The sequence below is a fragment of the Arvicanthis niloticus genome, chromosome 6 (assembly GCF_011762505.2).
Source record: "Arvicanthis niloticus isolate mArvNil1 chromosome 6, mArvNil1.pat.X, whole genome shotgun sequence".
Classification (NCBI taxonomy): domain Eukaryota; kingdom Metazoa; phylum Chordata; class Mammalia; order Rodentia; family Muridae; genus Arvicanthis; species Arvicanthis niloticus.
Window position 1 is genome coordinate 50533511 of NC_047663.1, and position 15371 is coordinate 50548881.

The 15371-nt window shown below is 42.4% G+C and overlaps 1 pseudogene across 1 annotated transcript in view; it reads left to right on the forward strand.

The window, feature by feature from the left end:
- Positions 1-15371, forward strand: part of LOC117710284 (NACHT, LRR and PYD domains-containing protein 1a-like) — a 39485-nt pseudogene that overhangs the window by 11369 nt on the left and 12745 nt on the right. The window contains exons 2-5 of the transcript XR_013110802.1: positions 1272-2958; positions 12317-12487; positions 13211-13381; positions 14734-14823. The product of XR_013110802.1 is annotated as an NACHT, LRR and PYD domains-containing protein 1a-like (transcript). The remainder of the gene's footprint in view (positions 1-1271; positions 2959-12316; positions 12488-13210; positions 13382-14733; positions 14824-15371) is intronic.

The following is a 15371-nucleotide window of genomic DNA, read 5'->3' on the forward strand; positions in this document are numbered from 1 at the left end:
ATCCTGTTCCCATTTCCTCTCCCTCCAAGGTCTCTCACTCCCTCTCCTTCCTGTGGTTACTTTCTTCCTCCTTATAAGTGAGTAAACAATTTTTTTATTCTTGTTTTTGGTTGGTTGATTGAGTTACTAATAGAATGACTGACTGAATGATTGGTTGATAGCCTAAGATGGTTTCAAATTCCCCATATGAAAAAGCTCTGCCTGAACTCCTGAATCTTCTGCCTGTGTCTTCTCAATGAAAAGTTATATAGCTACAGTAACATGTTCAGTGATTTTTTTCAAGCATGCATGTTAATTATAGTTCTAGAGGCTGTGTGTTTAAGACTCAAAACTGTAACGCCACAGCCTCAAAAAGGCCATACAGGCGCAAACAGGTGCCTGCAGGAAAGAAAGTGTACCCATTCCCACAACAACTTGCCTATTCCTAAAAGAAAAATATTGGTCAATTATTAAGGGGCCTCTCACCATGACCCCAAAAGCCCACACTAGAAATGTATCCCTTACTCCTGAGCACCCTTACTCTTACACTGGCAACTGAGATTCAACCTCAGTTTCAGAGTGGGCAAAAAGATTCAAACAGTAGCCACAAACAAGGCTTGTGTTGAATACAGTACAAAATACACCCAAGATTTCCAGGACTGGGGACTGGGAATCAAGACTATGTCCTAAAACATGAACTCTATGGCATTAATAGGCCTTCCCACAGACCCACAGTCTCAGGACTTCCAGATGATGTTGTCAGGACTGCAATGGTAGATTCAATAAGATCTGTCAGGAGCAGACATCTGCCCCACTGTCTGTAATCTCCCCACTACTCTACAACCTCCTACATGGAGAGACCCCAGACACCAAATTACAATGGGAAATCAGAGCTCAGTGGAGCTACTGCATCATCTCATAGGCTGGATGAAGACAGAGTTGTCTGTGAACTCACGCTTTACTCTCCAGCTCAAGAGCAAGTCTGGCACAGGATAAGAAGTAGATAAATGGCTGAAGCATGAATGAAAGTCAGCCAGTATTATTATTAGTCACATGACCACTTGAAATAGAATCTTCTACTCTAAACTCAAATTTTCTGCACTACACTGTTTAAAATATTCCCGTGCCCACAGCTTAAACAAATACCTATATGTATCCAAATGATAAAGGATCAAAAAAAGAAAGGAAGAAATATATGGGTTAAGGAAAGAGGAAAGAAAAGAAGGGAGGATTGATTGAAGAACACACAACACTAATGTATACACGGCTGCTCAAACTTTCTCTTCCTTTAGAAACATTTCAAGAAGTACATATGAATCAAGAAGTGACACTTTGCTCTACACAGTCATTGAAAGGGGAGAATTTGTTCCAAAATTTCACAAGCCTACTACTCTTCCAAAAATTGTGCCCAAGAGGCTCAGAGAACTTGGTCAAAAAAAAGCTGGCATTCATGTGTACCAGAAGAAGAAGGACATGTGATTGAGATCCAAGATTTATTTGGCCCAAAGTTAGATACCAAGAAAAAGCCTCAGTTGGTCATAATAGAGGGGGCTGCTGGCATTGGGAAGTCAATGCTGGTCAGGCAGGTGAGGAGAGCCTGGAAGGAAGGTCATCTCTACAGGGATCACTTCCAGCATGTCTTCTTCTTTAGCTGCAGAGAGCTGGCCCAGTGCAAGCAGCTGAGTCTGGCTGAGCTCATAGAACAAGACCAGGAAGTGCTCACAGCTCCCATCAGTCAGATTCTGTCTCACCCTGAGAAGTTGTTCTTCATCATAGATGGCATAGATGAGCCAGCATGGGTCTTAGAGGACCAGAATCCTGAGCTATGTCTGCACTGGAGTCAAAGACAGCCTGTGAACACTCTGCTGGGAAGTTTACTAGGAAAATCCATCCTTCCTGAGGCTTCCTTCCTGAGGCCTCCTTCCTGCTCACAGCTCGGAACACAGCTCTGCAGAAGATCATTCCTCCCTTGAAGCAGCCATGTTGGGTGGAAGTCCTAGGATTCGCTCAGTATGAACAGAGAAACTATTTCTGCAAATATTTTGCAAATGAAAGAGATGTAGTTACTGCTTTTAGGATGTCTGAGTCTAACCCAGTGCTCCTGACCCTGTGTGAGGTTCCCTGGGTGTGCTGGCTGGTCTGCACTTGCCTGAAAAAGCAGATGGAGCAGGGTGGAGACTTCTCACTGACCTCACAGACTACCACAGCCCTCTGCCTGAAATACCTTTCTCTGACAATCCCAGGTCAGCACATGAGGACCCAGCTCAGAGCCCTCTGCTCACTGGCTGCTGAGGGGATCTGCCAAAGAAGGACCCTGTTCAGTGAAAGCGACCTCTGTAACCAAGGGTTTGCAGAGGATGCCATTGCCACTTTCCTGAAGATTGGTGACCTTCAAAAACAGCCCAGCTCCCTGAGCTACAGCTTTGCTCATTTGTGTCTCCAGAAGTTCTTTGCAGCGATGTCCTACATCTTGGAGGACAGTGAGGAAAGACATGGTGATATGGAAGATGACAGAATTGTGGGAACACTGGTAGAACAGTATGGAAGATACAACCTGTTTGAGGCACCCACTGTGCGCTTTCTATTTGGTCTTTTGAGTAAAGAGGGATTGAAAGAAATGGAAAAGTTATTTCACTGCAACTTCTCTAAGAAGACAAAGTTGAAGCTGCTATGGCAGATCTTGGCAAAAACCCAACCTCATCAACCACATTCTCTGGGTTTGCTCCACTGTCTGTATGAAAATCAGGAAAAGGAGCTCCTGGCACACGTGATGCATGATCTTCAAGAAACAATAGTGCCTGACCCAAATGACATTGCACACACAGTGGTCCAGACAAATGTGAAGCACCTAGTGATACAGACAGACATGGAGCTCATGGTGGTCACTTTCTGCATTCAGTTCTGCTGTCATATGAGGAGTCTCCAGGTGAATATGGAAAGACAGCGAGGATATGCACTGATGGCTCCAAGGATGGTCCTGTGAGTATTCAGACACAGTCCTCTCTTCAGATTTCCTGTGGGTCTCATGAGACCACGTGTTTTGAACATTTCTCTATTCACTTCGGTGTGCTTGAATCATGGGATGGTGCTGTAAACTTGTCTCTCCCTATGCCTCAGTGAGGAACACCCAGCTTCTCTGATTCAAATCATCTTCACCCTTCATGGGATTCCAATGGCCACAGTTACTAATCCTCCCTCTTTACATACTTTCTCTCTGAGAAACAGCTTATTCCTGTAGGCACCATCGCTATCCCTATGAAAGTAACCTTGGCCCTGAAATCTTTCCCCATCATCTCAGAATGCATATGTATGAGAGTCCCTATGGTTTCACTGCCCAGATAATATCTGTATGTGTCAATGAAGCAGCCTGGCCCTGCCACTCACCTCAAAGGCTCCTTAACTTTCTGCCAATCCTAGTAGCAAGGTAGAGTTCTTCCAGGATTTGCTACCCCTGGAAATATCAATTACTTAGTATCAATATGTGTCTCATCTCCCTCTACATGATTCGCCCCATAAATATTCATTAGTATTTATTTTATACAATGACCAACCAATCAATTACAAGAGGAGAAATACAATTGCTGTCCAAGGACCAGAGAAACTGGGAGAGAAGACAGTCAAATATTCTAATTACATAGGGACTGCCTCTTGCCATGACCAAGCATACACTGGGTATCAGGGAAGGGAGTGTTTACTTAAATAGAGAGATTCTTGGGGTAAGTAACTGTCTTAGTTAGGGCTTAACTGCTGTGAACCCTAACATGGTGCTGTGAACAGACACCATGACCAAGGCAACTCCTATAAAGACAACATTTAATTGGGGCTGGCTTACAGCTTCAGAGGTTCAGTCCAGTATCATCAAGGCAAGAGCATGGCAGCATCCAGGAAGACATGGTGCATGCGAAGCTGGGAGTTCAACATCACCACCTGAAGGCTGCTGGTAGAATACTGACTTCCAGGAAGCTAGAATGAGGGTCTTAAGCCCATGCCCACAGTGACACACCTACTCCAACAAGGCCACACCTCCTAATAGTGCTACTCCCTGGCCCAAGTATATACAAACCATTAGAGTAACCATTTTTATTTAAATCTTCTGTTTTTATCTATTGAAACTTTTTCTCCTAATAATCTGAGCTGGATTTGCTGGCATAATCCTGAAATCCTATCATTCAGGAGGCTAAAGGGGAAAAATTCCTTCATTTCAATACTTTGACACCATTTTGACAGGAAATAAAAAGCTCATGTGAAAACCAAATGACTTGAAAGTAGTGGAGTGACTGTGAGAGAACAGGACAGGGTGAGGAGAAGGGGGAAGTGGGCAAAGAGCACAAGAGATTAAACAGTCTTACACACATGCAGGAAGGTGTCAATGATTATTTTTTATTATTAGGATGGACTAATAAATGCTTGTAGAAAACTGATGATATATCAGTTATCAAAACAAAAAAGTTTCTCATAGAGGACAGCATTAAGAATTGGAGAAGCTGAGCTTGGCTGAGCACACCTGTCATCCAAAACTCAGAAAGCAGAGGCAAGCAATTCAGCCCCTCATGAAGACTCAACTGCACAAATGTCATGTATGTGCAGAGGGTCCAGGTCATCACATGCACTGCAACTCATTGGCAGTTCAGTCTCTGTGAGGCCCTATGGGCCCAGGTTAGTTGATTCTGTAGGGTTTGTAGCAGCAGTAGCAGTAGCAGTAGCAGTAGCAGTAGCAGTAGCAGCAGAAGAAGTAGTAGTAGTAGTTTCTTGTGGTGTCTTTTGACTCTATCAATCCTTCCTCTCCCTTTCCACAGGATTCTGCAACCTTCATTTAATATGTGGCTATATATCTCTGCATCAATTTTTACCAGTTGCCTTTCAGAAAGTGAAGCCTTTCAGAGGACAGTTATGCTAGGCTTCTGTCTTCAACTATAGGAAAACAGCATTAAAAGTATCAGGGGTGAGCTCCATCTCATGGCATAGGTCTGAAGTTGGGCCAGTCATTGGTTGGCCTTCCCTCAAAATCTGCTCCATCTTTTACCCCTACCTTTCTTGTACACCAGACAAATGTGGGTCTGAGGGTTTTTGGCTGTGTTTATGTCTCAATGTGTAACTAACATGTTTGTCTGTCTGGATCTGTGTTATCTTACTCAAGATGATCTTTTTCTAGTTCCATCCATTTGCTTGCAAATTTCACCATGCTATTGTTTTTAATACCTGAGTCCATAGTGTAAATGTACCACATTTTTTTATCCATCCCTCGATTAAGGGACATCTACATTGTTTCCAGTTTCTGGCTATTATAAATAAAGCTGCGATGAGCACAGCGGAACAAGTGTCCTTGTGGTATGGTGGAACTACTTTTGAATACATGTCCAGGAGTGATATAGCTGTGTCTAGAGGTAGATCTATTCCCAATTTTCTGAGAAACTGCCAAATTGATTTTCAAAACGACTGTACAGCTTTTCACCCCCCTGCCCCCAGCAATGGAGGAGTGTTCCCCTTGCTCCACATCCTCACCACATAAGCTGTTCCTTGAATTTTTATCTTAACCATTCTGCCAGGTGTAAGATGGAATCTCAGAGTTGTTTGATTTGCATTTCTTTGATGACTAAGGATGGTGAATATTTCTTTAAGTGCTTCATATACTTTAAAGATTCCACTGTTGAGAATTCTCTGTTTAGGTCTGTACCCCATTTTATTCAGTAATTGATTGATTGATTTACATCCCAATTGCAACTTCCCCCCTCCTCTCTTCCCAGTTCTCTGAGGCCAAATCTTTTAAATTCAGAGTCCATTTTAGAGAACCTGACCTAAGTTTGACTCAGGTAAATTAACAGGCTGGTACCTAGCATTAGTTTCCAAGTCGTCCCCCCCGCCCCCGCAGCAAAACCTGGGCCTAGCTCCAGTCTCCAGGTTACATGCCCAGCAAGACCAGCATCTCCAGGTTACACCCCCAACATTACCAGTATCTCCAGGTTATTCCCCCAACAAATCTGCACCCCATGGTTGCAAGCCCACTCCCTGCCTAATGACCACCAATGCAGAGAACAACAGAAATGAAGTTTATAATATGACTCCCAGCACCAGCCAATTATGTTAAAAGCCACAGTAGCTTTCCTATTAGATGCTTGCACACATACTCCCTTCTTGTTGCTTACTATAAAGCCTTGCCGAAACAGACAGTCAGGGCTCCTCTCTCCACCAAAACCATCCTGCCTGTCAGCAGTGAGCTAAGGGGCCCCAAGCTTGCTGGAATAGAATAAAGACCCTGCTGTGAGTTGCATCAGATTGGCTCCTGTCTGTTTTCTAAAGAGATCTCTAAACTTCCCTGGCACTACAGTTCCACCCTTCACCTCACCTCCCCACCCTTTGCCCTTTATGTTCAGAGAAGGGGAGGCCTCCCATGGTCATCAACCCACCTTGGCATTTCAAGTTGCAGGTGCATCTTCTCCTATTGAAGCTAGACAAGGCAGACCAATTATGGAAAGGGATACCAAGGCAGACAGCACTGTCAGAGACAGCTCCAGCTCCTGCGATTAGGGATCTCACATGAAGACCACGCTGCACATTTGTTACATATGTGTAGAGGGCCTAGATCCATCCCTCTACATGTTCTCTGGTTGGTGGTTCAGACTCTGTGAGCCCATATTGGCCCAGCTTAGTTGATTCTGTACATTTCTTATAATGTGTGTGACTTCTCCTGCTCCTTCAACCTATCATGCCCCTCTTCCACAAGATTTCCCAAGATGCACCTCACGCAGAGACCTCCTGGGTCTCTGCATCTGTTTGCATCATCTACTGGATGAAGCCTCTCCAATGACAGTAAAGCAAGGCGACTGTCTGCAAGTAGAGCCGAGTATCATTAGTAGTGTTGGGGTGGGCTCTCATGGCTTTGTCCCTCATAGTTTCTTAGGTTTTTTTCCTATATTTTGGATATCTGCCCTCTGTTAGATGTGGAGTTGGTGAAAATCTTCCTCATTTCAAAGACTGCCGCTTTCCCTTTTGACACTGTCCTTTGCCTTACAGAAGCTTTTCAGTTCATGAGGTCCTATTTATTGTTGATACTAGGGCCAGAGCTCTTGGAGTTCAATTCAGGAAATTGTCTCCTGTATCAATGTGTTCAACGTTACTTCCTGCTTTTTCTTCTATCACATTTAGTGTATCAGATTCTTTATTAAGTTTTTTTGGTTCACTTGGACCTGAGATACCTGCAGGGTGATAGATATGAATCTACTTGCATTGAAGATGTTTTCTTTTTTCCATTGTGTAGTTTTGCCTTCTTTGTCAAAACTTAAGATGCATAAGTACCTGGACTTACTTCTCATTCCTTGACTCGATTCCAATTATCAACCTTTTTATTAATTTTGGTGGGAAGTCTATATTATTAAATGGCTACTAAGGCTTCCTTCTTAGGTCCATTTGCTTGGAAATCTTGTTCCAGTCCTTAAATCTAAGGTAATGATCTTGAAGTGTGTTTCATACATAAAGCATAATGATGGATTTTGTTGTCACATCCATTCTGATAGTATATATCTTTTTATGGGGAAATTGAGTCCATTGATGTGGAGAAATATTAAAGACCAATGGTTTTTAATTCCTTTTTATTTTTCTGTTAGTGGTGTGACTGTGTGTGTTTGTGTGTGTGTGTGTGTGTGTGTGTGTGTGTTTTCCTTATTTTGGTTTTGCTGGTGTGAAATTATTTATTTCCTGTGTTTTCTTGGGTGTAGTTATTAACCTCCTTAAGTTAGAGTTTTTCTTCAACTATTTTCTCTAAGACTGGATTTAGGGATAAATGGTGTGTAAATTTGGTTTGCTGTGAAATATCTTGTTTTCTTGACTAATGGTAATTGAAAGTTTGTCTGAGTTTGGTACTTTGGGCTGGCATTCTGGTCCCTTAGACACTGCAAGACATCTGCCCAGGCTCATCTGCTTTTTTTTTTTCTCTCTCTCTTCTGCTTTTTACATTCTCTGTTGAGAAGTTTGGATAATTGTAATAGGTCTGCCTTCACATATTACATGGTCTTTTTCCCTTGCAGCTTTAAATATTTTTCTTTGTTCTGTATATTTAGTGTTTTGATTATTATGTGGCAAGAGGATTTTCTTTTTTGCTCTAATCTATTTAGTGTTCCATAAGCTTCTTGTATGCTCAAAAGTATTTCTTTCTTTAGGTTAGAAAATTATTCTTCTATGATTTTGGTGAAAATTATTTCTAGGCTTTTGAAGTGGGAGTCTTCTCCTTGTTCTACTTCTATTGTTCTGAAGTTTAGTCTTTTCATAGCATCCCTAATTTCCTGTATGTTTTGTGTCCGAAATTTTGTTGATTTAACATTTTCTTTGACCAATGTGTCAAAAGAATTGGTATATTTTTGGTATATTCTACTCCTGGGATTCTCTCTTCTATGTCTTCTACTGTGTTGGTGGTGCTTGCATGTATAATTTCTGTTCTGTTACCTAAGTTTCCATCTCCAGGATTCATTCCGTTTTCTTTATTGCTTCTATTTCCATCATCAGGTCTTGAAAGGTTTTATTCATTTTCTTTCCCTGTTTGCTTGTATTTTCTATATTTCTTTAAGAAGTTTATTCACTTCCTATCTAAGGAATTCTATTATCTTCATAAGATTGGATTCAAGTTCATTTTCTTGTGCTTCAACAGAGTTAGGGTATCCAGGACTTGTAGTTGGATAGCTGGGCTCTGGTAGGGTCGTATTACTCCAGCTCTTGTTGACTGTTTTCTGACTCTAGCCATTACCCATCTGACTTTTGTGGTTAATATAGCCTTAGGTGCTGATTTCTGACTTTGTTGGATGGATTTTTGAATCAATTTTCCCCTTGGTTTATGTTTCCTCTTGTCTTCTACCTAAGTGGCCTGGGGTTCTCATGACTAGTGAATCTTCAGCTCCAGTAGGGTGTCTCCTCTAGAGTTTGTGTGGCCTGCATAGCATCTGGGATTTCAGGTACTCACCTGGCCTCTGGGATCCATAGTAACAGTGTCCAGGATCCCTGGTACCACAAGGGCCTTTGGGAAAATAGGCAGAATTATGGGCCATGAAATGGAGTCCAGGGGATGGATACAGTTCAAGGGAGTTGGGTATATTTTAAGGGAACTTGGAAGGCAAGGGCTTGGAGTGGGGTATCTGTGCTGCCTGCAAGCTTCTGAAAATGCAGGCAGAGTGGTGGTCCTGAATATGGGGCATAGGGAACAGTGTGAAGACTACCACTCTTGGGTGTGCTTTAGGGTATATAGCAGGCTGGTGATTTTTGAAGGACTGGGTCTTACCTGGTTGTCCCTGATGCCTGCAGGCTTCTGTGAATACAGGCAGAGTGGTGTGCTGGAATATGAATCACAGGGAATAGACAGGGGCAGAGTTTGAAATCTTAAAGCCTGTCACCAGTCATGTACTCCTTGACACAAACCCATACCTCCTAATCCTCCCCAAAGCATACCATGAGTTGAATAAACCATTTAAATGCCCATAACTCAGGGTGACATCTCATTTAAAACACCACGTCTAGCAAGCTCAAGACCCTGGCTTTGATTCACAGCAGAAAGAAAATTCATGTTATACAGGGTACTCTGTATACTTGCCTATAGGAAAACTGAATCACACTTTATCTATTAGCTTATATTCACATGTTTTCTTTTTTTATTATCAAATCATAGTTTTTACTTTTTAACACAGGGGTTAGAAACAGAAAAATGTAGGATGTAGGGAAGGGGATGACACAGGAGCATAGGTGTTTAGGGTGAGTATATATATATATATATATATATATATATATATATATCTTTCAGAACAGGGTATCAACTGGGTAAATGTTCAGGAGACAGGTCACTATGACTCTGCCTATGATTCACTTGTCCTTATCTAAGTTGGTACTATCTGCCAAGGCTACCTATTTTACAAGGTCTATGACTACTCAGGCTGGTAAATTTCCACAAAAGCTGCCTATTTACAATAGCTTATAGCCATCTGTTTCAGTATTTTTCCACAGAGACCCAAGACTTTGTGTTAGCAGGCATATATATCATTGCTGATTTTAGGCTTATGGCTGATTTTAGGCCTTCAGTGTGTAAGCATGGCTGCCCCTGACATCTCCTCCCTTCTCCAAGTATAGAAGGGCCATGGTGATTCTAATCTTCCCAAGGCAGAGATAGAGGCCTGACCTCCAGTAATTAAAGGGGACCTTGTAATGGCTCTGGTCCTCCTGTCGTTGTCCAGTGAGGCATGAGGGCCATATCCATCCCAATGTCTTTTTCCTGGAGAGGGGATACTTTTGACATCAACCCCTATGCAGTCAGGCTTGTCCCTCAGGGAACCCAGAAACATATTTTTAACTTTTATTTATATTCTCTTGCAGTGCTTAGCCTTGCAGCTTAAGCAAGAATTGTCAACCTTACTTCCTTTCATCTTGGGACCATTAATTGGGTTATTTTTGCTTATTTCTTTTGATCCCTGGGCCTTAAATAGGCTAACTTGGTTAAATAACAGATAGATAAACTGGTTAAATAACAGATAGATAAACTGATAGCAAAATCTATTCAGATACATTGTCATAAGTTAGCTGTGGAGGACCACAAGAATCAATATGAGGTTGTTACTCTATCCAGGGTGTTCTCAAATCCCATCTTCACCCAACCTAAAAGAGGGGACTTTTACCCCTAAACCAAGCAGAGAGGGGCAACCCAGAACCTCCTCTGACTGACCATCTGAATTCACATGTTTTCTTAATGAATCGAGGCTGTCTTCTCCTGGAAATAAATGTCTAGTACAGTACCATTCTGAATAGGCTACAGAGAATAATGCCTACAGAGAATAACATGATGAAATGGATCATTTTCCTATACTTGGCTATTTTAAGTTGTCTCTATGTGTCTATGTTTATTTAACCTTACTCTTACAGGGCTTGATACAGATGTTTCAAGTAGAAGAGGTCTGATGTGAAGATTCAGAAGAAATCTGAGTGTGTAGGGATGGAGTCAAGATAGGACAGGAGAAACCAGGAACACCAGTTTGCTTGAACAAGACAGTGTCATTAGGATCATGGGGTGATACCATAGGAAAGTGGAAGACTTCCACTGCTAGGAATAAAGTAAGATTGAGAGGAAAAGTCAGCAAGACAAAGCTGGCAAGAAAAAAAAAACAGCAGCTCATTGCACACGAGAAAAAAAGGGAAAGGACCAGCTCAGAAAATTAAGGCATCAAAGATGGCAGGATGAGCTATATCTCTGTGTGTGGCTCATAACAGCACCTCATGCTTTTTAAATAATATATTCTGGATTTCCACATTCATCCAGTGTAAATAGTGACAATGCATCAAAACTGCCATCCTCTGGGAACTAGGGGATTGAATCATCAAGAAAGAACACTTGCTGCTTTTCCAAAAGATGTGGATCCAATCACAAACATTTGGTGGCTCATATTACCTAAACTGTAGTTCCAGAAGATACAAGACCAAGCTTCTAGACTCTGCCAGTTCCTACATTCATATAGGGCACAGACAAGCAGGCACACACAAAGCAAAAATATATAAATCATACACACAAAGTAAAAATATATCAATTTTTAAAAAAAATCATTCTTTGAAGTTTAGTACTTGGTTTCCCTAATATTTCTTTGGTGTTGAAAATTTATCTGTGCATCTATCTCTCTGTGTGTGTCTCTCTCTGTGTCTCTGTGTCTCTCTCTTGTCTGTGTGTGTATATGTGTATGTGAGAGAGAGGAGAGAGAGAGACAGAGAAAAGAGAGAGAGAGAATCTACTCGGTCTTCTCCCTGTGGTCCTCTATCCTTGGAAGGATACAAGGATCATGTGAACCAACACAGCTGTAGTATAGTGTGTGTGAGCATGCTTACCATACTGTCACAGAATCATTCCCAACTACTGATCCGGAGTTCTCTTCCTTTGAGCTTTCCATCATGAAACTCGGGAAATCTGTTCCAAAGGAAAGCAGGTGCTCTCACATCAAAGAGAAGAAGCCCTTCTGAATTTCCAAGGTCCCATATTAGGTCAAGCAATGAGCTGAGCACTATAGATTAGAAAACAAAGATGTAAGGCCTTTGTTCACATCCTTGGTGAACACCAAGACTGAGTCAGAAACCTAGACTGAGTCAGAAACAGACACACAAAATGAGCACACAGCATACTATCATAAAGGACATAGATGAGGAACCACCTAGAGGAGAGGATCCAGAATTTGGAGCAAAGGAACATATATAAAAGACTAGTGTATTCTGGGGATGGCATACCAGTGTGTGGGGCTCAAGCATATAGAAACCCAATCTGCTATATGGAACTGTGTACAGACTCTGCACACACAAGTCACACCCCTCTGCTACCTCTCTCTCCCCTCAGGTACAGATGGACCCCAATTACTGATGCCAGTTGGAACATTTTGTTCTCCAATCTTAAATTCGCCAGAAACCTGGAGGTGCTGGACCTAAGTGGAAATCCACTGAACTACTCTGCAGTTCTAAATCTCTGTAAAACCCTTAGATACCCTGACTGCCAACTAAAGATCTTGTGGTGAGTCTGCATTGGGTTCTCCCCTGAAGCAGGTAGATGGGAGGAGACTAAAGGCAAAGGAGGACTCTAAGGAAAGGCTTAGTATTTATTAAGTATTCACTGAACTCCCTTTACCATACATATGACATATGGCAGACTTTTCAATATACACAAATGGGATTCTATTCTTGGGAATCATGAGAGTCTGCATTCATCAAGAAATCCCACTACCAAATGATAGCAAATGACTCATGAGGGCTTCAGTGGAACACACTTCCTGGGGATATGGCTAAAGCAAAAGTGAAGAGCACAGAAGCAAAGGGAAGCCTGAGGGAAGAAAGCTTCTGGTCCAAGAAATGGCATCGCCCCATTTCCTCCTACCCTCTGCCCTTGTAATCAGACTTCTACTTGGTTTCTATGGACTTTATCTGGATTAAGATTTGACTTAATGAATGAGATCATGCCCTATTCTGTATCTGGTAAATTTCATGTCACATGATTCTTGAAATGTACCCGTGAGCTATCCTGGGCCTATGGAGCTCTGCCATGTCCAATGGTAGCAGAGAATTGGTCCTGACCTATATCCATTGCTCCTGAAGCTCAGCAAATAGAACATGGAATTATTTCCCTAGAGCAGAAAAGGCACACAGAGAGCTAACCACCAAGGCTGACAAATGGAGACCAGAGGTAAGTTTTCAAAAGCAATGAGCCCTGGGGAAGCTGATGTGAGCATCTCCCATGCAGGCTTATTGAATGTGGCCTCACATCCACACACTGCTCACTCCTGGCCGAAGTGCTCAGTGTCCACTCCAGCCTGACTGAGGTAGACCTGCAGCTGAATGACCTGGGTAACCGTGGTGTGAGGCTGCTGTGTGAGAGGCTCAGGAATCCTGAATGCAACCTCAGCATCCTGCGGTAAGCAAGCCCTGCAATTCCTTTCTGGACATAAGGAGTGGAAGGGACATAGGTGAGTTCCCAGATGACAAAACATAGAAAAGAAAAGGGATAGATAATTCATAGTCAGCCTTCTCCTAACCGGATGTGCCACTTATACCCTGTGATTGAAAAAATCACTTTCTTCTAGAAAACTCAGTGTCCTCATGGATTAAATGGAACGTGATACCCATCTCATGGACATGTAATGTATATTACATAGTACACATAAAATAACATATAATATAGATAATAAAAACAAAAATAATAGTAGGTAAGGAGCTGGGCATGGTGCAATCACATGCATTAGCATATGTCTGAAGACAGTGACAATATACTCATATAAACAAAATAAATAAATTATTTTAAAAGATTTATATGTTGGGACCTTTGTTCCTCAGCATATTTTCAGCCATGACTGTTCCTCACACACTGAAGAACATGTCCAGGACTGACCTCTGCTGCACACCTTCTAGACAGCTCAGTTACATGTGAATTCTTAACTGTTTTCTTCCCTCCTAAAGACTGAACATTCTTGAACTCAAAGGCTCTGTTGACCTCCCCAAAAAGCAGCTTGGTATCATTACACAGCCTCACAGAGAGGAAGAGACTTTCCCCTCCTGTGCTGTCTGTGCCTCTCAGCAGGCAGAGTGGGAGTGATGTGTCCATGCTTAGGAACTGAGGACTCTGAAACCCAGAGAAGTCAGGCACTACTCTAACAGGATCAGCAACCCTGGAACCTGGGGTCATAAGAATGGACCAGAGGACCTTGGTATTGGCTTCTGTGTAAGGACAAGGTTTCCTTCCTTACCACTAAGGGAATGGAGGGGGGAGGTGAGAATGAAAACATGAAACTTTGAATCCTGGCACTATGTGTGCACCTTGAAGAGATGCCCAAAATCCCTTTGGGGATATGGACATGACTCTCAGCCTTTTGGAATTCTGATACCTACAGATGTGCCCTTTGCCAACAAGAGTCCCCTATCTGTGGCCATGTTCCCCTCCCTGGGACAATCTATTTCCAAAGACTGACCTGTGGAGAGGAGGTATAAAGGGCCAGCCTCATGTTTCACCTCTGGAATGTTTCAAAGGTCCACTTCTTACATTCAGATCTCACTGAACACTGAGACTGCCTCATGGACACATCTCCTTCGTCTCAGCCTGCTGCTGTTCTCTCTGTCTCTCTCCTTGTCCTGATTTTTGATCAATTATAAGTTTAAATGAGCCTCCTCACTGGCTCCTTCCATAGACAACAGATTCCAAGATCGTGGACTCTGAATTCTCAAGATTCTGTAGTGGATCCTAGAAGAAATAGCCCCATCTTGTACTTGTAGGCTGGACCAGGCCTCTCTCAGTGACCAAGTGATGACAGAGCTCAGGACTCTGGAAGCAAAGAATGCAGACCTGCTCATCTACAGCACATGGTAAGAAGAGGAGGGAGACAAAGATTTCCCTCTCCTCAACCCTGGCCCTATGTGGCTTGCTAGAAGCTGAGAAATTGGGAAATGGGACCTGAAATGGGAAAAACACAGAGAGCCTGGAGGAAACCAGGAAACCACAGTGACTGAAGTAAGGAAGGGTCTGTAGGCACAAAGGTTGTATTTATTTTTTAGCAAAAATAGGATCATACAACATGCCTACCTAAGCTCTTCCTTCAGAAAAGATATAAAAGGGTCAATTTGTAGAGAGTCCTCTGGGAACAGCAAGTGTGATGATATTAGCCATGAGTAAAGACAAACCACTGGATCAATAAAAGCAGAACCCATAGTGAAGAAAGACATAGAGAAATGCTTAAGAACAAAATACACTCTGTGTATCACTGTTTCAACTCTAATGCTCAGACAAATACACCAAGATAATGTGCATACTCCAACACACACACATGCACATTCACAAACATGCAAACATGCACATACATGCACACACACACACACACATACACACTACCATGAAATATGAAGCCTCAGAGAAG